The following is a 26,666-nucleotide window of genomic DNA, read 5'->3' as shown; positions in this document are numbered from 1 at the left end:
TAGCCTTCCTGATCATTTCTGGACACTGTCTGGTGGACACAGCTTCTGGTATTCTAGTGTTTGAGGTTTTCTACATAAATACAAACTTTCCTATTCTGTTAGCTAGAGAAAATCAAACCCAGGTTAGTGTTAGAGTCTTCTTTGTTTTGACTAATGTATCTCCATAGTGAGAAGAAAGAGAAAAACAACGGACCAGGAGACTAAAGTACATTTTTTTATCATAAAAACGTGAAGGAATGAGAGTTGGAAGATTAAAATGAAACAAAAACAAAAAAGCCAAAAAAGTTAACCAAACTATACACACCTAAGAACGAATTTTGTGCTGGGTAGCAAAACAAACATGTTTCTGTTTTCAGCACAAAATATTGGGCACCAAAGAAAATGCCCCTATCTTAAATATTTTCCAGGTGATGATGTCAAGTGTTATAGTATCCTGAGGTGACACAATAGCAATAGAGACCTACCGTTAGCAGTAAAATGCATGCCAACATGAAGAAGATGAAGTCAACATGGTGACTCCCAGTACATACAAATTGGTGATGGAAAAAAATAAGTCAATGTGACATTAAAACTTTATAATACATGGAAAATGAAATAAAATTTGCCCAAATTGTAGAAAATATAAAAATACAGTATCTAAAACCTCTGAATCATAACTATGCTCCTGCTGTGTGCTGCTGTTTTGGTTATTTGGTTTACTTGGCTTTTCTGGCATTTGCCACTGTTACCTCTCTCTGAACACTACTTGTTCAGCTGCAATTCTTAAAATTCTATAGTTCATTTTTCATTTAGTGTTTTAGCACATATTACACTTAAAGAAGACAACTCATGAAAGATTAGCACTCAAGCAATTACCAAAGAAAAAAATATATATTTTGGGAACTGCTTATGGCGATTTGGAATGATTGTGTCAGTCTTGTTTAACTCTGTGTCACACATGCATACTACAGGAGCGTGTCGGAGGCTCTGCTCATGTGGTAAACTGGGAGAAAGCTTTGGATTAAACAAGTTCTAACCTCTTCCTCTTCTGGCCCTAGAGTGGAGGAGGAGGAGGAGGAGGCCTCTAAACAGCCATGACAATGCTTCTGGTCCACCCTGCAAGCCACATCCTTTCTGGTCATCCCACTTTATAAGAGACAATGCAACTTGAATTAGGCATTCATTCAACAGACTGTGTTAGATGGAGCCAGAATGCCCTCAGAAGCCATCAAAACCAGATCACTGAGACAATCCTATATGACCTTATTTTGCTATTCCTTCTTCATTTTCCTTCTCTTTATTACAGTTGCTGCAATTAAATTGGAATCTCACTGGGGACTCCAACACTATATTTTGTCCTGCATCCTTTCATTCCACACCTTAAAGTAAATGGTTGCACATCTCTACCCTCTCGTATCTAATACTTGTCTGATTGGACTGTCATTGCATTCGGTATGAACGGCACAGTTGTCTCCGTAAGGTTGTCTGGTGACTCCAAACTGGCTTTGTCTGAGTGAGTATGTGGTGTCAGGACAGATCTGACTTACAATGGACTGGCATCCAAATCTGGGTGTGTTCCTGCCGCTAAACAACCCTGCATTAAAATAAGCAAGGCAATTCATGACTACAGAAAATAAACATAGACTATCACTAGCTTTTGATTTATCTACAAAATATTCTTCTTTTGTAGCTGACCTCATTGGTTACTCCAATGAATTGGAGTGTTGCTGTCAGGATTACATGGGGCTCCGTTTTTATCTTTTGTTTTGTATCATTTTAATGCTTGTTTTTTCAGTTGTTTTAATTTCTGAAATGTAATTATTTATTTGAAAATTTCCTTGGCTAATTGTTTTCTATTTTTTTTTTCTTTTTTGTTAATGATTAATTTTTGATTGCCATTTTGCCTTTTAGTTAAAGAGCCTGAGGTTTCGGCCCCCAATCTTGCACACGTGCTGCTGTCATTTTCTTATTTAAGAAGACTTTGAGCTAAAGTCTAATCACTGGGACACTGAGTTCCTCCCTGCTGTTTCCAACACATTGAAGGTACTGTATTTTCTAACTGTCGGTAGATATATAGATGTTAAATGTACTACATACTAAAAATATAGATTGATATTAAAGACTAAATAGTTGATTGATGTTTCCTCCGGGTACTCCGGTTTCCTCCCACAGTCCAAAGATATGCAGGTTAGGTGCATTGGCGATTCTAAATTGTCCCTAAGGTGTGCTTGGTGTGTGTGTGTTGTGTGTGTGCGCCCTGTGGTGGACTGGCACACTGTCCAGGGTTTGTTTCCTGCCTTGCACCCTGTGTTGGCTGGGATTGGCTTCTGCAGACCTTCATGACCCTGTAGTTAGGATATAGTGGGTTGGATGATAGATAGATAGATAGATAGATAGATAGATAGATAGATAGATAGATAGATAGATAGATAGATAGATAGATAGATAGATAGATAGATAAACTTCATTTGTCCTCAAGGGAATATTAAGTGCAAGAAAAATATTATAACTAACCACAGCACAAACATACACAAGACCTGGCTTGTATAATAAGAGAGCTGCTGTCGTCTAATAACAGACTTGTAGGTGGCACTAAGATTTTCAGGTGGAGGATGAATTATGGTTTGTTTAGCTTGACATGATTGCATGGAATGTTGTTTTCTTCAAATAATATTATTATAATCTAGTTGTTATCTTGACTTCTGGTATTTCTGTTAAAAGCAATCCTTATAAATGTCAGTCAGTCATTGTCCAACCCGCTATATCCTAACACAGGGTCACGGGGGTCTGCTGGAGCCAATACCAGCCAGCACAGGGCGGAAGGCAGGAAAAACCCCAGGCAGGGCGCCAGCCCACCGCAGGACACACACACCCACACACCAAACACACACACTAGGAACAATTTAGGATCACCAATGCACCTAACCTGCATGTCTTTGGACAATGGGAGGAAACCGGAGCACCCAGAGGAAACCCATGCAGACATGGGGAGAACATGCAAACTCCACACAGGGAGGACCTGGGAAGCGAACCCAGGTCTCCTTACTACCACTGCGTCACCGTGCTGCCATGCTTATAAATGTAAATATCATAATTTGCTTTAATATATTCATTATTAGTGTGGATCTCCAAAAAGGAGAACAGGCTCTGACCTACCATCCAGGTGAGAAACTATCTTCCTTCCTGACCGCAAGCCCAGAGCAGCAGGATACACAGGTTTGCCAGCTGAAAGAGGAAACAGCTTTATGCACAGCTGGAATAAAATGATGGTTAGACAAGCGGAAGCTGAAGTTGGGAGCAGTTCCATTTCCTATACGGCAGGTGGCATTGGTCCTCTTGTGGTAGCCCAGTTAGGACACACACGGGGTGCTTGAAAGCTGGAGTCTGGAAGTGCAACCCTGTCAGGGTCCCTGGGTGCCAGTAGAGGGCATTGTTGAGCGAGGACCTCCCTGCTTTCCATATGATTGGGGAGTCAGAGTTGGGAGGGAGAGGGCAACACTCAATTAGAGGACAGAATAATTCGTTTTTTATTTGTGGTTTGTTAATTGATCTTTGCGCAGATGATTGATTGATTGTTAAAAGTTGTCTTGGGTGAATAAATATCTTTTATTTTATCCCAGTATTGTGTTGGGCATTATTGTGTCTGAGGTTTGGGGCACAGTGACACTCCCAGTAGTTACCCTAGAGTCCTTAATTTCAAGGAGTTTTTCGTGATTCCTTTTACTTTTCCTCCCAAAAAATCATCTTAACAATTATGAAGCTATGAAATATTGTCCTTTCAAACGGGTTTAGTTTTCATGTGCCCTGTTGTGCTGTCAGTGTAAAATATAGGGTGGTCCAGATCTAATTATGCAATTTTCATTACGCTATAACTTATTAAATTTATTACATAGAAAATCACCTGAAAAATCCAGGACCATGAAGAAGTGTGCGAACTGACGACATGAGGAATCGTCTTTGCGCCAAACTGGAATCGTCCCCACATAAATCAAGTCATCCAGACGATCTGGATCTGCATAATTAGACCTGGACCACCCTGTAAAAAGCAGAGCTTGCATTTTTTAATGTTAGTTAAATGAATTTTTTACAGGGCCTTTGGGTTTTCAACAAAAAGAGTAAATATAACTAAAAGTTGTGTGACTTTTCATAATATAATGTAATAGCATTTCAAAAAAAAAGATAGACATAAAAAATTATTCTAGGATCACTACCCAATACAGTATATGTTTCACCAAAGAGCTTTTTTATCCTTCAACATTTTCAACGCTAATCTAACACAGCATCTCAGTCAGTCACAGCATTGGATTTCCTGCATTTTAAGCGATAAGAGATTACATCAGTAAACGCAGGAACTCAGGGTGTATAAACGAAATTACCTCCATGATATTCTTTCAACACTTTTAAAAACAACATTTTTTCAAACAAAATGATTGTATTGAATACATGAACAACACAAATCTTTCACTTACTTAACATCCTAAAACAGAACCTTTCCCAAATGGTAATTCAAAGAAATGAGCAGCCGGCTTACTGAATTAACCACATTGTTTATAAATGATATTAAAGTTATAATAGTGTATCTAACTTAGCAACACTTATATTAACATTCCCAGTCTATAGACAAACAATGCAGACTGCCATCACCTCACCTTACGCCTCACACTGTATGACACTCTCAGAACACTGCAAGAACAAACACACGTTATCTGCTGAACTGCTGAATGAGTGTGTGCAAGTGACAGAGCTGTAGTCTTTGACCTGTATTTATTCATAAGGATCACTTCTCTTTATGAAAGGTAATTAGAAAGGCCAACAAACACCACCCATTGGTGAAAATAAGGACTAGTACTCTAAAAGTAAAATAAAGGACTGCATTTAGCTGGAGTTCTTTAAACGCTGATTGCTTAAATTTGGCTGAAAGTAACCTTTTTGGAGAAAAAGCAGCAAATTTCAATTAAACTTCTGTTTTATTCTCTTCAAGCGGGAATGTTCTAAAGCTGTAAAGGAAAAGTGAAGACTTCTTTATTTCATGGTGGTAAAAGTTTTCACTCACATGTGGTCTGGTATCTTTTTTTTCTCAGATATCCTTAATACTTTTAAACAGCCTAGAGCACAAAATAACCTAGCGTCGGCACTAGGCGAAGTGAGATTTTTAAATAAATAATTGGGTCCCAGAGCCTACATACTCTGAACAGGTGCAGGTGAGCACATGCCAGCGTCACTCCAGGGTTGATTGGGGTGCTAGGTTGATTGCACATTCACATGCAAATGAGAGCAGATCACTCGGGTGCTTCATTCACACCTCAGAGTAGGTCGAGGACAACACCTGCACCCAACCGGGCAACATAAAAGGGGGCCGGAAAAAAAGATTGAGAGGACCAAAGAAAAGAGAAAAGAAAGAACAGAGATTAAGGAAGAAGAAAGAAGCAAGATGGTGAGGAGCCGATGCGGTAAAGAATGGAGGCAGGTAGTTAGGAGTATGCCCCAGGGGAATGAGAGGCAGGCCTGCAGTCGCGAAAGAGCAATGCAGATGAGTAGGAGCGGTCCTGTTGTACAGCATCTCCCTTTTAACACCAACGGACTGGCAGAGGGAAACATGATTGGGGTTCAGTAGGAAGTCCTGCAAATGCCAATGCACTGACAGTAGGACCCCAAACCGCATCTTCCTCTTGCAATGTCCTGGTTGGATAAGCTAAGGAGATACCATATTTTAGGAAGATGCACTGGGTTTTGTGTTTATTTTAAATGGATGGACAGAATCTTGTTGTGATTTTAATCATTTTATTAGATCTATTTATTTAGATTATCACTTTGCTTTTTTTATTATTTATGTATTGATGGACGATCTGTTCTTGCACTGCACTTTTTCAACACTTTGGATTGGTTTTAATAAAAGCACTTGTCACCTTTGCACCAACCCCTTGTTGACTGTGAGTGTTCTTATTTGCCTGGGTCATCTCAGTTAGTGACTATCGACACTCCCAGCCAGATTCAAGAAACTCCTGGAAGCAAACAGGGAGCTTGGAGACAATCCAGATTGTCACACATGCTTAAAGTAGAATCTTAAACAAAACTGCAACACTCGATTACAGGAATGTACAAGATACTCCCTTAAATGAATCCAAAATTTTTTGCTTCTCATTGTCAGGTTGTCTTTAAATCTAAACTTAAAAGCAATGACTTAATAAAAGGAATCAAATGGAACATTTAAAGAAAGCAAGTGCTGAGGATACCACTTAAAAGTAAAGCATAAGAAACTGTAGTGACCTGAGGCCTCATGCAAAATGCCGTGCGTAGAATTCACACTAAAACATGGCGTACGGACAAAATTGGAAATGTTCGTACGCACAAAAAAAAATCCAGATGCATAAATCTGTGCGTACGCCAACTTCCATGTTCTTCTGCTACATAAATCCCAGTCAGTGTGAAAACTACAGCACATGCACACGCCTGCTGCCACTCACCAACTCCTCCCAGAATTACGCCTCTTTGAATATGCAAATCAAAATAAATAGCCCTTAAGCTCAGTGTTCTGTGAAAAGGCAATGGCAAAAGCACAGGGGAAAATAGAAGAATTTCAGTGAATACCAAGTGGAGGCAAGGAAAAACTTACTATTTGTTAGTTTAAAAAATGGTGTAAACAACAAAAGGAAGTTGATCAAGTGACACAGAGTGTCGGAGAAACTCGAAAGCTCAAGTTCACAAAGTCACACAGTGCCCGAAATAAAAAAAGAAGTTGTCAGATATCAAAGTCGCCATGGAAAAGTGAGTCGTAGCCCACCGTCTGAGTGTCATATGAAAGCTTATTAGAATATAGAGAAAATAAAAAAAAAAAAAATGGGGACATAGTAGGGAAAAAAGCTTGAATTGTCAACTTTAATCTTGAAATTTCCACTTTAATCACGTAGTTTATTTTGTCATTAAAGTAGAACATCATAAACTTCATCTTTAAATCATTTAATTTACTAGTTTCTCAAACACCATCGTAACTAAAGTAGCACATTAAATGTGTTGTTTTGTATATATTCTTCCATGTGCTCTATGTGTGTCTTAAACGGGCTTTCTCTTCCACCGACAGGACACAAAAACCATTACATTCGTGATATTACAGTTCTCTGAATAATTTAAATACTGAGATGTATACTTGATATTATTTCAGTATTCATATTACAGTAATCCCTCGCTATATCGCGCTTCGACTTTCGCGGTTTCACTCTATCGCAGATTTTAAATGTAAGCACATCTAAATATATATCACGGATTTTTCGCTGGTTCGCGGATTTCTGCAGACAGTGGGTCTTTTAATGTATGCTACACGCTTTCTCAGTTTGTTTGCCCTGTTGATTTCATAAAAGGGACGCTATTGGCGGATGGCTTAGAAGCTACCCAATCAGAGCATGTATTACATATTAACTAAAACTCCTCAATGCTATAAGATATGCATCCCGCGCGGAGCTTGATTGTTTGCTTGTCTCTGCCTCGATCTCACCCTCTCTGACATTCTCTGCGCCTGACGGAGGGGCTGTTTGCACAGAGTCTGTTTGCTTAAAAGATACTGACGCTCCTCTAAAAAAATGCCGCTTTATTGCGGTGCTCGGCATATTTAAAAGCACACTTATTGATTTTTTGATTGTTGCTTTAATCTCGCTCTCTCTCTCTGACGTTCTCTGCACCTGACGGAGGAGATGTGAGCAGAGGGGCAGTTTGCACAGAGGCTGTTTGCTTAGAAGATACTGACGCTCCTCTAAAAAATGCCGCGGCAAACTTAAAAGCACAAGTATTGATTTTTTGATTGTTTGCTTTTCTTTGCGAGCTCTCTCTCTCCCTCTGAAATTCTCTGCTCCTGAAGAGAAGAAGATCTATTTGCATTCTTTTAATTGTGAGAAAGAACTGTCATCTCTGTCTTGTCATGGAGGACAGTTTAAACTTTGACTAAAGGGTGTTATTTCATGTCTAGAGGGCTCTAATAATGTTAACAGTGTGGCAGAGTTTATAAGGGCTTAAAAATATATAAAAATAACTATACAAACATATGGTTTCTACTTCGTGGATTTTCGTCTATCGCGGGGGGTTCTGGAACGCAACCCCCGCGATCGAGGAGGGATTACTGTATATAAATTAAAGCGTGTATTAAACATGGGAACACAGTGGAACAGTGTTAGTGACAAAGTGGCTCCCCATCCAGAGATTGTTCCTGCCTCACGCAGGATGATTGCTGCTCTGTGCATTACCTTCAGTGAAATTATTTATTGCAGCAGTACTGTCTCTTTCAAACGTACTAACCCCCAATTCCTATCCTTCCTTTTCTTTCTCCAAGTACCCAATCACCACACAGCTCTGTAATAGACGTTAAGCCATCTGTAAGCTTAGAACTCAGATTCTTCAAACCTTTTAAGGAACACTGAAATATCTTTGTAGTACATCCATCTATCCTTCCAGTGTCGCGTCTGCCCCAGCAAAAATATACTGCGAGGCAGGAACAATCCCTGAATGGGCGCCAGCTCCTTGCTAGCATTGTGACACCGTGTCCTCACATGTTTAATTATTAACCATATAGATTATTTAAATGATGTTAACATTTTATCTGTATAATATAATAAACATTTTGCTGCATTTCATCTTAAAAATGATATCGTCATCATATGTAAATACACGCTTTATAGAGTGGCGCAAGTTGTGCAATATTATAACTGTATCACAAGTTTACAGTGAGGTAATTGTACTTATAAGTACAAACAGTTCTACAAGGAGCACTTGATGGACTGTTTGATTGCGTTTATAGTTCTTGGGATGAAACGGTTTCTAAAGCGCAAGGTCAGTACAGGAAAGGCTCTGAAGCGTTTGCCGTTTGAGAGCAGTTCAATAGACTGCGCATGGCTGAGGCAGCATGTGCTAGATGCTGTATACCGATAATTCTCTTTCTGATCAGCTGCTGTAGAGCTGTGATTCCACACTCATATACAGTGATATAAATTCTCTGAGTGGTACAGTGAGAGAAACAACGCTAAAGCAGCCATGGTATTTGGAATAGCTTGACCATTCCGTGGACCATTATATTGTTACTGGTTAATTACAATCAGATGCATTAAACTAATAAACAATATGCGGTTAATTTCAGTGTATTTATAAAGCCACATCAGGGATGTGAATCTAAAAAAAAAGGGAAACCACACTGGAACAAAAGCACTGCTTTGACGCTGGGTGCCGCCAGTTTGCAAAACTGAGTGGAGAACTTGCGTATGCCAGGGTTTGAGCTAGCGTGAAAATGTGCGTGGCTTTACGGCAAGTTTAGGTTTTATACATTGTGATTTGAGCGTGGAAACGGGAGTACACAACATTTTTGTACGTACGCACCATTTATACATGAGGCCCCTGGTCTGGTTTCTTTTAGCTAAAAATTGTGACTTTCAACTCTTTAGTGAATAACCCCTCAAACTGATGGACTGCACTGCCTGAGACTGGGCATATCATTACTGCTTATTTTATACAATCATAATTAGAACTATATAGCAACCTTGATGTCAGTTTTTTTTGGGGATTCAATTGCTTGAAACTGTCTTAAAATAATTCTTTAAATCAACTCATTTAATTTCCAACTGAAGATTTGTCACTCATCATGTGTTGTATTTAAAATAAATATTTTCTGGCTGGCTGCCTTTTAATGTACTGTACTTTTGGCTTCTCTATATGGTTAGTAATTACTTTGTTATGTGTACTGAATGAACTCCCTACATAAGCACTTTCCTTACAAGTCTGGAATTCAAGCTTTTTAAGGGAAAGTGGCACAGATAAGAGGCAATTGCTCCATATGGGGTGTGGTCTTGCCTCAGGCGTCTGCTTCGGGACCACGACTCTGTCACTTATGCTAATGACTTTATATACATTACTAATCACTTTATACTTTTCATAGAGATTCTGATACAGTGAGTAAATTAAATGTGAAACTGGCAGGTAAAATCAAAACTATTTCAAAACTCAGCATAAATACTGAAAAGTCCGCAAATACTCTGCTGGCCATTAAAATTGCAATGCCACAAATTACATGAGATGTTAAAGCAATATTGATATGACAGATTATTTATAATACATAATTCATGATATCAGTCCATAGTAGCCAGTGTGCTGTTCTACACTGCAGTCTCCTGGGGAAGCAATCTGGGTTCCAAAGAAGCACAATGTCTGAAGAAACTTATCAGGAACGCCTATTACTTCACAAGACGAACCCTGGACACACTGGAAACTGTTGTGAAGAGGAGGATGGTGGAAAAATTAGATGCCATTATGAAAAATCCCCTCCATTCCTTGCAGGAGGCACTCATCTGGATTAGCTATAGGCTCACTCCACCATCACTGTATGTTAACAAGTGCATCTGGGTGGCCTTTTCTTCAACAGGCAATCCAATGCTTCCTTTACTCTTTAAGTTAATTTCAAAATACTGTATCTGCACCATACACATTTATTTTTATTTACTGATTGATTTATCAATTGATTGGCTTTATTATCTGTCATGTGACATTGTATCCTTGTTTTTTATGTTTCTACTGCTGTATGCATCTGAATTTCCCAATGGGATTAATAAAGTTTATCTAATCTAATCTAATGAAGTACAGCTTGTAGATGTATATGACACAAGCAAAAAAAATAATCAGTATTTGGTGTGTCCATCCGAAGCTAACTCTGCGACAAATGTACGATAAATGTTTGTGGAATAACATGACATGCAGCCTCTATATATGCATAAAGTTCATTTGTGGTAACTGCTGGTGGTTTCTGGGATGCCTTTTGTCATCTGACCATGTCCCAGTCATGTTCAATGGGTGACAAATCTGGTGAACATGCCAATCAGGGAAAAGCATATGGTGGTTTTCCAGGATCTGTAGGAAGTTTGTTGTCACACACAAATTCATGCATTGTCCTGTTGGAATATGGCACTACGGAACCTCTGCAGCTAGGATGACACCTAAATCTGCAATACTTCTGTGATGTATCACTGACTGGTTAAGGTTTTGGTAGTGTGTATGAGGCATGAAAGGGAGTGGAACCTAATGACACCCCACACCATAACACCTGGGGCCTCATGTATAAACGGTGCGTATGCACAAAAATGTTGCGTAAGCCCGTTTCCACGCTGAAATCACAATGTATAAAACCTAAACTTGCCGTAAAGCCACGTACATTTTCATACCAGCTAAATGCTTGGCGTACACAAGTTCTACACTCGGTTTTGCAAACTGGCGGCACCCAGCATCAAAGCAGAGCTTTTCTTCCAGTGTGGTTTCCCTTTCTTTTTTAGATCCACATTCCTGACAAGGCTTTATCAAATACACTGAAATTAACTGCATATTGTTTATTAGTTTAAGGCATTTGATTGTAATTAACCTGTAACAATATAATGGTCCAGGGAATGGCCAAACTATTCCAAATGTCATAGCTGCTTTAGGGTTCTTTCTCTCACTGCACCACTCAGAGAATTTATATCACTGTATCTGAGTGTGGAATCACAGCTCTAGAGCCGCTGATCAGAAAGAGAATTATCGGTATACAGCATCTAGCACACGCTGCCTCAGTCATGCTGCCATTTTGAACTGCTCTCAAACGCTTCAGAGCCTTTCCTGTATGGATCTCGCAGTTCAGAAACAGTTTCATCTCAAGAAGTATAAATGCACTCAATCAGTCCATCAAGTGCTCCTTGTAGAACTGTTTGTACTTATAAGTACAATTACCTCACAGAAACTTGCAATACAGTTATAATATTGCACAACCTGAGCCACTTTATAAAGTGCGTACATATGATGACAATATCATTTTTAAGATGAAATGCAGCAAAATGTGTTTATTATATTATACAGATAAAATGTTAACATCATTTAAATAATCTATATTTTTAATAATTACACATGTGAGGACACGGTGGCGTAGTGCTAGCGACGATCTGGTGCCCCGTTCAGAGATTGTTCCTGCCTTGCGCTGTATGCTTGCTAGGACTGGCGTGGCCCTGATTGGAATCATTAAACATGTACTCCGAAGATATTTCAATGTTCCTTAAAAGTTTTGAAGAATCGGAGTTCTAAGCTTACAGATGGCTTAACATCTATTACAGAGCTGATTGTGTGGTGATTGGTTACTTGGAGAAAGAAAAGGAAGGACAGAAATTGAGGGTTAGCATGTTTGAAAGAGGCAGTACTGCTGCAATAAATTATTTTATCGAAGGTCGCGCACGGCACAGCAAGCATCTTGCGGGAAGGAAAAAACAATCTCTGGGCAGGGTGCCAGCTCATCACTATCACTGTGCCACCGTGTTCACATGTTTAATAACATGCTTTAACTCCTATCATCATGAAAATATCAAGTATACATTTCAGTATTTTAATTATTCAGAGAGCTGTAATATCATGAATGTAATGGATTCTGTGTCCTGTCGGTGGAAGAGAAAGCCCGTTTAAGAAGCACGTAGTGATTCACACACATAGAGCACATAGAAAAACACATACAAAACAAACATTTAACGTGCTACTTTAGTTACGATGGGATTTGAGAAACTAATAAATTAAACGATTTATTGATGAAGTTTATGATGTTCTACTTTAATGACAAAATAAACTACGTGATTAAAGTGGAAATTTTGAGATTAAAGTTGACATTTTGTGCTTTTTTTCCCCACAGTGTGCCTATTTTTTTTTCTCTGTACCCTAATAAGGTTTCATATGACACTCAGACGGTGGGGTATGACTCACTTTTTCACGCCGACTTTGATATCTGACAACTCCTTTTTTATTTTGGGCACTGTGCGACTTTGTGCACTTGAGCTTTCGAGTTTCTCCGACACGCTATGTAACTCGATCAACTTCCTTTTGTTGTTTATACCACTGTTTAAACCAACAAATAGTAAGTTTTTCCTTGCCTCCACTTTCTTTATTTCTTCTATTTTCCACCGTGCTTTTTGCCATTGCCTTTTCACAGAACGATGAGCTTAAGGGCTATTTATATTGATTGGCATATTCAAAGAGGTGTAATTCTGGGAGGAGTTGGGCAGTGGCAGCAGGCGCGTTCACATGCATTACTTTTCATGCTGACCGGGATTTAGGTAGCAGAAGAACATGGAAGTTGGCGTACACACAGATTTATGCATCTGGATTTTTTTGTGCATACCAACATTTCTACTTTTGCTCGTACACCATGTTTTAGTGTGAATTCTATACGAACTGCATTATGCATGAGGCCCCAGGAGTATTACAATCATTTTCTTTCATTATTGTCTTTCTCAGTATGCATAACAGGCCCAAGTTTTCTGATTTCAAATAGGGCCTGACAAAATGGCAGAGAGTTTGCAAAAGAGGAACAGTCATTCCAAGCTTCAGCAAAAATGCATAGAACTTCCTGCCATATAGAAGAAGATGACAAAAGATACTTAAAGAGGAGAAAGCATTTCTTTTTTTTGTAGACAGGTCAAGGCACCTTTTCCGCTTCAGTTTTTTTCACGTCTACTTTTATTAAATCTGTGTGGCTAAGTCAGGTCTTATTTTACCTGTTCTCAAACCTGAAACATATCGACCACAGCAATCCTGGCGCAGAGAACCATTTGCAGTTCACAGTTACTATCCCAGACTGATTAGTCTGATCTGTCCAGCTCTCCTACTATCTTTGCTGACCACCTAGACTGCAGTAATCCAAAATGAAGCAGCAAGAATTTTAACTGAAAAAGAAAAGTTAAGCATCTGGTCTTAGTTTTATTACATTGGCTGCCTATGTCCTTTAGGACTGATTATACGATACTCTTAATTGTATATGAGGTTCTGAACAATCTAACACCTTCTGGAGTGTGTGTTCTCCTAAATTTCTAATCATAATCTTAGATCCTGTACCACTGGCTTTTTTGTGCATTCTGAGAATTAAACATAAAAGAATTGGCAAGGTGGCATTGTGCTTTTATGTACTGTTTTTTGTAACTCTGTTTAGCCATTATTATTGCAAAACAATTTAAGCTACTTTCATGTGTGAAAATGTTTTATATAAATGACTGTTGTTGTTGTTGTTATTTTGCTAATCCCAAAGAACTTTAAGGTTAATTCTATGCATGAGTGAATGAATGTTGTATTAAGGTAGCCATGGATGTGTGCTGAATGTCCATTTCATCTGTGTCTTGATTAGGAAGGTTTAGGCCTTTCATTAATGATAGACAGAACAAAAAACAAAATTTGTCCCCAGGGGGAAATTTGGCATTATACAGAAGCTGAATAAATAACTCTATTATAAACAACAAAACCCTCTGAAATAAGAAATGAAAGTAAGAAAACGTCTGACTTGGCAGTCACAGCGAGACATTATGCAGACCTATTGCTGTTGGTATAAACAAGCTTCAGTAGCATTTCTTGCCACACTGCTGCTGAATAATTCATTGGCTGAAAGTCCTCACTGTTAATGTTTCAGAGACAGAATGTTTAGTGTTGTTCATAATGGCGCTCGGTTTTGTAATGGCTTTTCTATGACCTCTAGCGTGTCCACAGTGCATCCTGTAACTGAACCTGCTCTCCAAATTAGCTTGTTGATTCAGTGGGCTTTTCTTGAAGTGCTGTTACCAGCCCAGCACACCACAGCGAAAAAAAATGCAGTGGCCATGATATAGCTGAGTGAAAGATGTCACTATCCACATTAAAGGGTGGTGGTGGTGGTTGTTGTTCTTCTACTTCTTCATTTTTCCCACTTCTGTGTGGGGCTGATATGCTTCTCCAAACACCAGTCAAGACCCTTTTCCTTCACATCTTCCATTACTTTATCCATTTACCTCTGCTTTGGCCTCCTTCGCTTCCTGTTCCCTTTAACTTCCATTCCCATCATTCCTTAGCTGACATATTTATTGTCTCTCCTTATCACGTGTCCATACCATTTCAAACTACAGTGATCCCTCGCTATATCGCGCTTCGACTTTCGCGGCTTCACTCCATCGCGGATTTTAAATGTAAGCATATCTAAATATATATCACGGATTTTTCACTGGTTCGCGGATTTCTGCAGACAATAGGTCTTATGGTACATGCTTCCTCAGTTTGTTTGCCCAGTTGATTTCATACAAGGGACGCTATTGGCAGATGGCTTAGAATCTACCCAATCAGAGCATTATGTAGTATTAAATAAAACTCCTCAATGATATATATGTTTCCCGCGCGGTGCTTGTTTGCTTTTCTCTGCCTCTCTCACTCTCTCTTTGACATTCTCTGCGCCTGACGGAGGGGGGTGTGAGCTGAGGGGCTGTTTGCACAGAGGCTGTTTGCCTAGAGGATACGGACGCTCCTCTAAGAAATGCCGCTTTATCGCGGTGCTTCGGCATACTTAAAAGCCCAAAAGCACGTATTGATTTTTTGATTGTTTGCTTTAATCTCGCGCTCTCTCTCTCTCTCTCTCTCTCTGACGTTCTCTGCTCCTGACGGAGGGGGTGTGAGCAGAGGGGCTGTTTGCACAGAGGCTGTTTGCCTAGAAGATACGGACGCTACTCTAAAAATGCTGAAAGACTACCTTCACATTGCTCCCTTCTGTTGTGACTGCTTTATTGCAGTGCGCATACTTAAAAGCCCAACAGCACATATTGATTTTTTGATTGTTGGCTTTTCTGTCACGCTCTCTCGGACATTCTCTGCTCCTGACGGCGCTTCTTTGAAGAGAAGATAATGTTTGCATTCTTTTAATTGTGAGAAAGAACTGTCATCTCTGTCTTGTCATGGAGCACAGTTTAAACTTTTTAACGTTATTTCATGTCTAGAGGGCTCTAACAGTGTGGGAGAGTTTATAAGGGCTTAAAATATATAAAAATAACCATACAAACATATGGTTTCTACTTTGCGGATTTTCATCTATCGCGGGGGGTTCTGCAATGCAACCCCCGTGATCGAGGAGGGATTACTGTACTTTCTTGTATGTTTTTAGACATCTCTCCCACTTTTGTTGTACCTCTGCTTGTCTTGTTTCTTATTCTGTCCATCTTTGTAACTCTACACATCCATCTCAACATTCTCATTTCTGCCACATCTTGTGCTCCTTTTTCTGCTCATGTCTCAGCTCCATACATCATTGCTGGTCTTACCATAGTCTTAAAAACCTTTAACCTTCTCTTTAATTCTTCGATCACACGACATTCCTGATACCTTCTTCCAATTGTTTCATCTATATTGCATTCTGTGGGTTATTTCTGCATGTAATTTTCCATCTTGGGCTACCACTGTTCCTAGATATTTACATGTATCGACTTTTTTAACAGCTCTCCCTACAGGCTAACTTCTGAATCCTGATAACCATTAAACCTTATATGCTCTGTCTTCCAAAGCCCAGAATCTGCAGTGACCTTCCTTATATAGTTTCTCTGTGGTACGAGACCAGTTCAACCTGTCATTAATGTGGACCCCCAAGTATTTGTAAGAGTGCACTACCTCAACATCCTCTCCCTGAAGAGTGATAGGATGCAGAGGCTCTTTGGTGTGGTGAAAGTCAATAACCAGCTCCTTGGTTTCCCTAATGTTACAGTGTAGACAATTCTTTCTACACTAACAAAGCAACAACGTTCTCCATTTAAGTCTTGTCCCACTTATCAAAACACCCCAGAAGTGCAGAATTATCTAAAAGTTTCAGATAACCCAACTCTACCCACAATAAAAGCAGTTAGGACAGCAGGGTTCCAGTTTGAAGGTGAATGGTTCTTGCGTTTAGCTACAGCCATTTTAGGAATACACTCTGTTTTTAGTTTAATGACACCCAGGCAATAATATCGTTGATTCACATTATGAGCATGTCAGTGGTTAAAATGCAACCAGCACTGATCCAACGTAAAAAGAACAACACCATCAGGATCACCCATGAACATGAGGCGATGGTAACAAATTATGTGGAAAGGTTCAGTATAACAGTAAGTATAAACTTTTATATAAATATCTTATATCATCATTCTTACCTGGAGCCACAATTAGAAAGTAAATTGCATTCATAGTTCTATTTGATCTGAAATGAGTTCTCAAAACTTACGCACTGCTTTACAATCTATTTTTAACAATTTGGACCATACAGGAATATTGTACCCTATACTGTAAATATACAATGGTGCACCGTAATTGACCAGGGAATGTGTAATCCGTGAACAAACTAAACTGGCATTTGGCAAAACAGTTGGATGAACTTTTGTGAAAAATGAAATTTAATAATTTAAAGTTTGAAACTACCAAAATCAGAAACCTGAAGTTCTTTTAAGTTTTATTTTTTGAAGAGTATGAGGAGTCTTACCTTTACTTGTCTTAAAGTTCAGACGAGGAATATGGCAGCCGCTGGGTATTAAATCAGCCAGTGCCCATTATATCATGTGTTGATGCATAGATCAAGGCAAACAGGCAAAGCCACAATGAACAAATTGATTTATGCTTCAAAGCAAACCAACAATCCCTAGCACTATATATGATGCACTAATAAGATGTAATTTAATGCATCATTAAAATACAAAAAACTTAAAAATAAAATTAACAACAAAAACGAAACCGGGGAAATTTCTAGAAGACTCATTACAGCGGCTGTAAATGCAAGCAGGAGCAGGCGATCTGTTCCTATTAATGGTTTGCATGGTGCAAGTACGTTACCCTTCTTTGTAGGAGACCATAATTATTTAAAAGGGAAGGAAATCTGCTGGAAGTAAATCTCTTAACATTTTATACAGTATATTGTGGTAAAAGTTAATTGTTTCCATGTCAGCCAGTCAACCCTAAAGGGTGCAAGACCTTGTTTTGCAATTCACCTTGACAACAGTGCTTCTTAATTAGATGATGATTGTGCCGCCACTTTTATTTTATTCTTTATAGAATATAAATATCTTTTTTGAAAGAGCAGAAAATGAGCTTTTTTGTAAAAGTAAGATTTATACCTCTTTTTAATGACACGTTATTCAGTATGTTAAACCCACAAACTTGGTCAGGGTGGTTTTCTGCCATAGTTCTTTTAATGTGGTACTCATGAAGTATTGCTTTTGCATTATAATAAATAACCATATTCATTTAAGGATGTGAAGAATCAATTGATGGTGGCTTTAAGTGTGTGACTCATTTTAAAGGGATCTTCAAGTTGTAACATTTTGTCTTTTTTAGCTTGACTAAATGTATCTATACCAGACAATTTTCTGTAGTGCTGATTTCCAAAATGATTTCTTACAATCTCTGAAATAAACATGTCTGGAATTTGCCTATATGTAGACATGTTTAAAAACCTCAAAAGTAATGTGCACCATATGTGCAGAAAGGTTCTGATGCTTCATTTTTCACCTGACTTAGCATATCCTGGAAAAAAAGAGCTCTGGCAGATTGAGTGATAGATCATAACTTTTGTGTCACGAGTCTGTCACAGGTATGATGACAGATAAAACAAGACATGAATGCTCTACTCTGTCTGCAGAGACTGCACTGGCAGCGCTGCTCTGGGGATGGTAGAGGCTTACACTTTCCATGCTAAAACAATATTGGATTTTAGCAGTTGCATTTATATTACATTACACTAATATGCTGGGTGGTGCAGTGGTTATGGCTGTTGACTAAGAGTTCCAGTATCATGACTCTAAATCCTGTGCTGGTCCTTCTCCATCAAGAGCCCACATGTTTTCCCCATGTCTGAGAAAGTTTAGCTCTGGGTACTCAGGTTTTTCCATCTCATCCCCAAGACATGAGATTGGTGGTTCCAAACTGGCCCAGTGTGGGAGTGTGTGGCTATGTCTGTAGCTTTCTTTGTGCCTGCTGCTGACTTGACTTGACTGTATGGTAGTCAACGCTGCTATGGGACACACAGTCCTGCAGTGTCTGTATTCTGCTGAATCATTACAGAACAACTTTGACAGTTTACAGGCTTGGGCAGATAAAATGTAATTTAAGTATATGTAAAGTATGACACCTTACAGAAATATTAGTTTTGAATGCACAAAGGGAGGTCTGAAAATTTAAAGTACTGCTAATAAGAAGGATATAGGACTCATAGTGGACACTATCACCTTCCAGACAGTGGTCAAAAGCCATTAAGAAGGTTAGGTTATATAGCACAATGTGTGGAGTACAAGTCCAATGAGGTTATGTTCAAACTTCATAACACACTGATGAGGCCTTAGCTGAAGTACTATGTACAGTTTAGGTCTTCATATTGCAAAAAAGAACATAGCAGTGTTAGAAAATCTCTAGAGAAGAGCGGCTAGGCTGATTCCAGGGCTACAGGGGATGAATTATGAGGAAAGATTAAAAGAGCTGAGCCATTTCAGTTTAAGCAAAAGAAGATTAAGAGGAGACATGATTGAAGTGTTTAAAATTATGAAGGGAATTAGTACAGCAATCGAGACTGTTACTTTAAAATGAGTTCAACAAGAATAAGGTGACACAGTTGGAAACTTGTTAAGGGTAAATTCTGCACAAACATTAGGAAGTTCTTCTTCACACACAGAGAATGATAGACCCTTAAAATAGGCTATGTGGTGGACAGTAGGACTTTAGAGAGTTTAAGTGGCTAGGACTGGTAGGCTTTATCTCCTGGTTTTAGCAAAATTTTTCTAATGTTAATTTTTCTAATTCTAAACTTGAGGTTTTGCCTTTTCAGTTTAGGCAAGTCATAGCCAATAGATTTTCCTGAGAAGCGTGTAGTTGCCAGGATTTTGTTTTAAAAGCACTTAAATCTATATGTCTGTGTTTTGTCAGATGATGACAATGTTAAACGGTAACAGAATGATCTAATGCCTTTCAAGACAGATCAGAATCCAGCATCCCATTGTTTTTTTTTTATATTAACAGCACCTGAACTTACACATGTCATTAGATATTATTAACTGGGTAAACAGAAAATTCTGGGATGGTCCCACTAGAATGTTCATACCAAAAATGCCACTGATTTGCAGTAAAATACTGACTACTCTGCCATTTTTAAAATTTTACTGTCTAATTAAAGCAATTAAAAACCTGTTTGTGCATCAGAAACATAAATTTATTCAGTCAATATGCTTCATTCTCATTTGGGCCTTTGTGGTGGTAAGTAATTAAAATTAACCTATAAAGTTTTTTATATACAACTAAAGATTGAGCAGTATTATTTTAAACAAAATTTTAAGTAAAAAATATTATACCTCATTTATTTAAAAACTTAATATTTGCTTACAAACATTTGAATTCAGAATGCATTTATTGGAATCAGGAGCACACATTGTCACAGAAAAGATGCAAGTTCTACTTAAGAATGACAAAGGCAGAATAGGACCTCCAGCATGAAGGATAAGAACACCATCAGACGTGACTGTGATGTCGAGAGAGTATGGCACAAATAACTACAATAAAAGTGTCTGACTCTGTTTGGCCTTAACATGCCCAATTACATAAATGATGTAATGATTCATAATCATACAGCAGGGAAAAAAATCATTAGGCAGAGACTTTTCTTTCAGACCTCCATTTTTGGTACATTTTATTGATCCCTAAGGGGAAGCTGTCATTTTGTGTGACCTTTGAAGCTGCATTTTACAAGGCATTTCTTAAATAAAAAAGAGGGCACTAAATATGTGAAAAAGAATACAATATGAGTGCTTTTGTTTTTCTTGGATTAAAACATTTAGAAAAACAGGTTAGCACAGATTTATTAAGATTGTTTTTTTTTAATTAATAAATTGTACAGCCTAATATGGTTTGAATTCACTTTGTGTCTGTGAACATACTAATATGAATGGTACTTAACAAGGCTTTCCCATATTTAAACAGATTAAAGGAAGTTACCAAATGTTTATTACAAATGCAAAATAGATTGTTTGCAAAGATCTGAAGATAAGGATTTCTTTCATTTCAGTAGTCTTCTGCTAGCCCCTGTAAAGAACTAAGGCAATCAGTCCAACTACGCTGACAGAGTTATTAAAGCTAAAGACCGGTCATCTCTTACTGGTTTTCTAAAATTGTACTTCTGATTAGAACTATTAAATAGACTTTACCTGCACCGGGAGCTGAAGACATTCATGCATCATTCTGTGTTACTTTTACCTTTTGGCACTTTATTTAACACTTATATTAACACTTACACTGATAGCTATCCAGAAAGAAATGCCATCCTACACAGAATTTACAAAACCACTTTCTATAGCTCACGACACCAAGGCACATCTAAATGACCGGGGGCAACACAACCTTTATTTGTACATTACAGAGGAAAGAAATTAGAATTAGCTGAACTAATCTAAAATTTATATGAAATGCCACTTTATTCTACAGTATTGTTTTTTTTTTTTGTCTGTCAGTGTCTTTGTGCTTCATGTTCTGGTTGTTGTTTAGTGATGATGTCATCTGCAGGAGTGTGTTTTTGGCATGCTACATATGCTGTATCATTGCCTGGTTCATGTCACAGGCACCATTTTTCTTTTAAACAAATACATCAATCTGTTTCCTGGTCTAAAATCTACATTATATAAAAAAAAGGAAAAGTATGTATTAGCAGCTAAATAACTTGAAAAAGAAAAACAAATACAAAATATTATTTTGGGCTTTTCAATAGATTGTCTTATACACTATGAGCTTTGATTTACCTTTACAATTTTACATTACATGATACTGTACAGTAGTTAGATGTTGATCTTTGGTATTCTGCTGGCACTAGGTAACATGGCAGGGAGAGAAATAAGGGATTAGGAAATCAAACATAGTCAGAAGAAGAGCCAAAGCTCAAAACTTTGAATTCAAAAGAAGAGTCTCCAAAGCGAAACCACTAACCAAAATCATTGTCAGTGATTGAAAGAAGGAGGATAGAGAACTGGAACAATTAATCAAGAAGAAGAGAACAGAAGAAAACATTTTGTGTGTTTGTATCCACAATCATGAATAGCAAGGGAGTGCATCATTCTGCCTGTCACAACGGTGAGGTTACATGTTGCTCACTTCTGGTTGTCCCTAACAGCCAGAGCAAAAAAATGGCGGTGCCCATACAAAACCAAATATAGCCAAGATGTGAAAATAAATTAACTCCTTCACAACAAAAGTAAAGTAAAAATAGACAGAAACAAAATACGTGTTTTAAAAAACACCAAACAGGTAATGAAACATATAAAAATGAGTGCTAAAAGGACCCAGTGAAGATTTTTAAATTAAAACCGATCCAAACTTTTGGGAAACAGAACAACCATGTGTTTACTTAGCTATCTGAGGAAACCATTCTATACCACTAATTCAGGAAACAATATTAACCTAACAATTATGTTTGATCTGCGGTGGGCTGGCGCCCTCCCCAGGGTTTGTTTCCTGCCTTGCGCCCTGTGTTGGCTGGGATTGGCTCCAGCAGACCCCTGTGACCCTGTAGTTAGGATATAGTGGGTTGGATAATGGATGGATGGAATTATGTTTGATGTAACCATCAGTTGAATCAAAACAACTGTGCAGTACTGTCTGTGCTTGAGCCATGTTTCACTTAGTCTATCCTTAAGTACTGCATAATTCTCTATTCTTGATGGCAGCTCCTTTGCTAGATTGTTCTGTAATACTACAGTCTTGCTTTTAATTATACTGTTAGTTTGATTCTTGATGATAGGAAATTTTCAGTTTGCTACTATACTCTAATCTTGTTTTTTCTGTTAAGTTCCTTTATATGCTGTAGGGTGCATATGGCACTATTTAAAACTAAGACTGCCTAAAAGTATAGCCTGCTCAATTTATAGGACTTGATCCATCTGTTGATGTACAGAACCTAAAAAAGGAATAAAAATGAAACATATTAAATTGCTATTAATAGCGCAAAACCAAGACCTATTAATGTGACAGGCACATATGACTGAAACAAAACAATTTACACAACTAGCCTCTTCAGAATTATTCACATTTTATTTAATGATACTTTATAGACATACTCATGTTTCACCAAAAGGTTTTACAGGCCATTTGTAATCACATTTTTCTTTCAAGTTTCTCAGAATGCCCAATCCAGCAATTTCAACAACCTAGGAATGCATGTGTGAATCTACTATGAAGAACTATAAAATACCTCAAGGGAAGCCACTGTGGTCAGCTATTTAAGGAAAATGATTTAAAACCAGGAGGTTCATACAGTTGCTTAGAGACTTGTTTCTGTATTTAAGTAGTTTTTAGTTTAGTTTATGGTCTGCAATTAAGGTTTTGCTAACTGAAATCTGGAGTTCTTAACTTCTTGACAATCAACAATGATACTTCAAAATCCTCAGTATAAGTTATGCTGTCAATATTAACAACACATGGTGGTTTTCAAAATATATGCTGCTTAACTAACATGCCTTGTAAAAGTATTCAAATTATTCTACTTCTGCAAATATTGTTGTACTCTGTCTTGAGAACGGCAAACAGATATGTCTGACTGGCAGTAGCCAGAGACTGGGCTCCCATCATCTCCCCATTTTTGTCCGATGATGCCCTATAAGCTTATTGTGATCTAGACAAAAAACTTGTTACTGGAATGCTCATGACCTGGACAAATCATTATGATCTCATGTATTCCACTTTAGGGGCCAGGTTACAAAGGGACAGAGTGTTTATAAAAATATATTAAATTATGCCACTTTTTATCCTGAACAATTTTCAGGTGAACGGCTAATGCAAAGGATATGTACCATTCATGAATGTTTGAAGGTGTTTGCATAGGTAATAATCCTAAAGGAGAGTCTCACAGATTGTGGGGCTTCATGCCAGTAATCCTTAAGCAAACTGCCAGACTCTTTAGAAGTAAACATTTAAAAACAACAACTGACTATCCCAAATTTGATCAACTGTGACAAAGTGATATAACTAGACCCAAAAAGAAATATTGTACAAAAGAGTTGATAATACTGATTCTTTCGTTTTATTTGCCTATAGTGAAGTGCCCAGAGTATTGATCACCTTCTCAGCCCGTAAGTTACTGAACTGGTGCAAAAGACACCTTGGACTTGGTCAAGGAAGCTTGGTAGGAGCAAAGAATTTGAAAAGTTTCTTATGGTGTGGTATGTGCAGTGGACATAAGCATGTTTGTACAATCATAGTACCACGTCCAGTGAGTTTAAGCCAAGGTACAGGGTAATGGCATTGGTATCTATCTGCCACTCAAAACTCCTTGCACACTGGCAAGTCCCATTCAAAGTTAAGGAAAGGCTTAGAGAACAAACGTATCACATCATTCTGCTAAACCCTTTGGTCCCATGGGATGCATGCCTGGAAATGGGAAGGTGTTACTAAGACTTACTTCTGAGAAACCTGAAATAAACTTTTGGACTTCAGCTATTATCTATTCAGAAAGAAGATGTTAAATCAAATGATACGCTGAACAAGCTTGATTTCTCACTGACCCAGGGTGGTGGTTTGGGAATGACCAAATCATATAACTGAGTAAAAATAGCCAGAAGTACACTTGGGAGTTTCAGAAAATTCTAGACATGGGTATAACATAAGGTTATAGTTTCCAGGTGACTATTGTTTTTGAAAATGCAATGCATGCATCATGATGAGACACTTGTTTGGAGTCTATGACAATCCCATTGATAGGCTTAGAGACACCCCCTTCCCAACAATTGATATGATGAATTGTTACTGGCAACTACTTTTGTCAAATTCTGCAAAGCTCTTCCACTTGGATATTTGTTAATATCATGCTTTCAATGTGGGCTTCATTCAAAATTCTAAAGGATGGCCTGGTGTGACCTCATAAAGCCTACCTTGACACTTACATAGGCAATATAATCCTTTGTCTTGTGGCCATACTTAATTCTGTTAAATAGGCCAAGTATTTAGAGTATATATACATATTTAGTCAAGGGAAGGTTAAAGTGCAAGTGCAAGGTTAAAGTTGTTATGATGAACATCTACAGAACTGTATAGGTTTGATTTTTGACATTTAAGCGTACTGAGTACCTTCAGCCAACAAAGTATTCAGCAGAAGTGTGTCAAGAAACACTGCTGGGACTCCTTTACAATAACAGAAATATTACTGCATAGTGCCTCACTGTGACTGTAACTGCCAAGTCAGATGTTTTTCATTCTTTTTAATTTTCTTCCTTTTCGGTCATTCTGGTGTGTGTGCTATAGTGAGTCTGCATATATTTTTTTAATCTATCTATCAAGCATCTGTAAAAAGCCAACTTTCCCCCTGGGGACAAATAAATTCTATCTAATTCTCCTATCATACTTGCTTGCTGCCCTGCCCAGAAAGAGCTAGGAGGAGGTGGGAATGTATGAGACTGGAAGGTAAAAAGGCACCAAAAAACCAAGCAAAAATTCTAAACCAGAGGTCTGTTGTTTCTCCTCAGCCCAAAGAGAAACCAAAATTTGTTGTAAATAATCAAAGCTTATGATTAGTACACTAAAAGTCAAAGAAAGAAATGCATCTGCTATCTCTCCGGTTTAATGTGAAATCTCAGATGGCCAGGATGTGCATTGTGTTGACCTCTATACTGTCTCACTACTGAGTCACAGACAGGGCCCATTATAATAATGCCCATTAGCCAACTCCTGCATGCCCGCAAAACCCAAACACATACCCTGAAATGTATGAATTTATAATTAAAATTAAGCCCAGAGTTATTGCTTTAGTAGAAATAAGAGAGTTCAAATTAAGAAATTGGTTAAAGTGAAAACCTGCAGCCATAGCGGACCTCCAGGACTGTAATTGAGGACCTCTGATCTACAAAGTAACTAAAATTTGTCTTTGATGAATAAAGGCACTAACAAGACATAAAGTTAAACATCAAGTTTCACTATCAGCAAGGACTGAGTTCTAATTAGGACACTGGCTGTAATGAAAATCCGTAGCCACTGCGGCCCTCCTGGACCATGATTGACGACCTTTTGATTAAACAGTCAAAACAGGACAGCAACTGTAGACTTTAAATGCACTGCTAAAAACAATTTAATTCAAAGTATAAGAATCTTTCAAATGGGCTTACATTAAAACTTTTCTTAAAACTAAGAAAATCCTGTGTTGTTCAACACCATGAATTATTAGCATCACATTCACTCCTTCTCCTGCTACGCTAAAAAAGTCCTCCATACTTAGAAAAAATTATGTTGTGCCTTTATTGGATAATAATATTGCATTATTTGCATAAATTAATGACAAGGTAATGAGGAATTAATGTTAAGAGACAATAACTATACTTCAACTCCATAAATAAGAAAGTTCAACATGGCGGACGTTGTCGACCGTTATGACCATTACGTGTAGAATTTCGAAATCAAACCTGCTTAACTTTTGTAAGTAAGCTGTAAGGAATAAGCCTGCCAAATTTCAGCCTTCTACCTACACGGGAAGTTGGAGAATTAGTGATGAGTGAGTGAGTGAGGGCTTTGCCTTTTATTAGTATAGATTAAGTTCTTAGGATTCAAATCCTAGAAATTGTGCAAAGGAGATATTGCATAAAAATACTAATCATAACACTTGCAGACCCTTCTGCACATTTAATGATTGGTTCCCATGAGTAATGTATATATAGGTCCTAAATATTTGAAAGATTTACAGCTTATTTCAAGAATTAACAAAAAATCTATTTTTTTTTAATAACTGGGACAGATATAGCTATAGTTACTAGTTACAATTTAAAGAAAGCATCTTTCAATGCATTAAAACTTGTGGCAACAAAGTAAATCTATTCAATGTAGTGTATATTTGGATATTGCACAACACTATGAGAATGCATTGAAATACACTTGGTGACCCATTACAGAGTTGTTTCTCT

At 37.9% G+C, this 26,666-nt stretch overlaps 1 long non-coding RNA gene across 1 annotated transcript in view; it reads right to left on the bottom strand.

Moving 5' to 3' along the window:
• The window catches only part of LOC120525480, a 95,855-nt gene that overhangs the window by 65,285 nt on the left and 3,904 nt on the right, over nucleotides 1-26,666 (bottom strand). The window lies entirely within an intron of this gene.

Source organism: Polypterus senegalus, chromosome 3 (assembly GCF_016835505.1).
Source record: "Polypterus senegalus isolate Bchr_013 chromosome 3, ASM1683550v1, whole genome shotgun sequence".
Classification (NCBI taxonomy): Eukaryota; Metazoa; Chordata; class Cladistia; order Polypteriformes; family Polypteridae; genus Polypterus; species Polypterus senegalus.
Note: the sequence above shows the minus strand (reverse complement) of the source record. Positions and strands in the feature narration are given on the sequence as shown.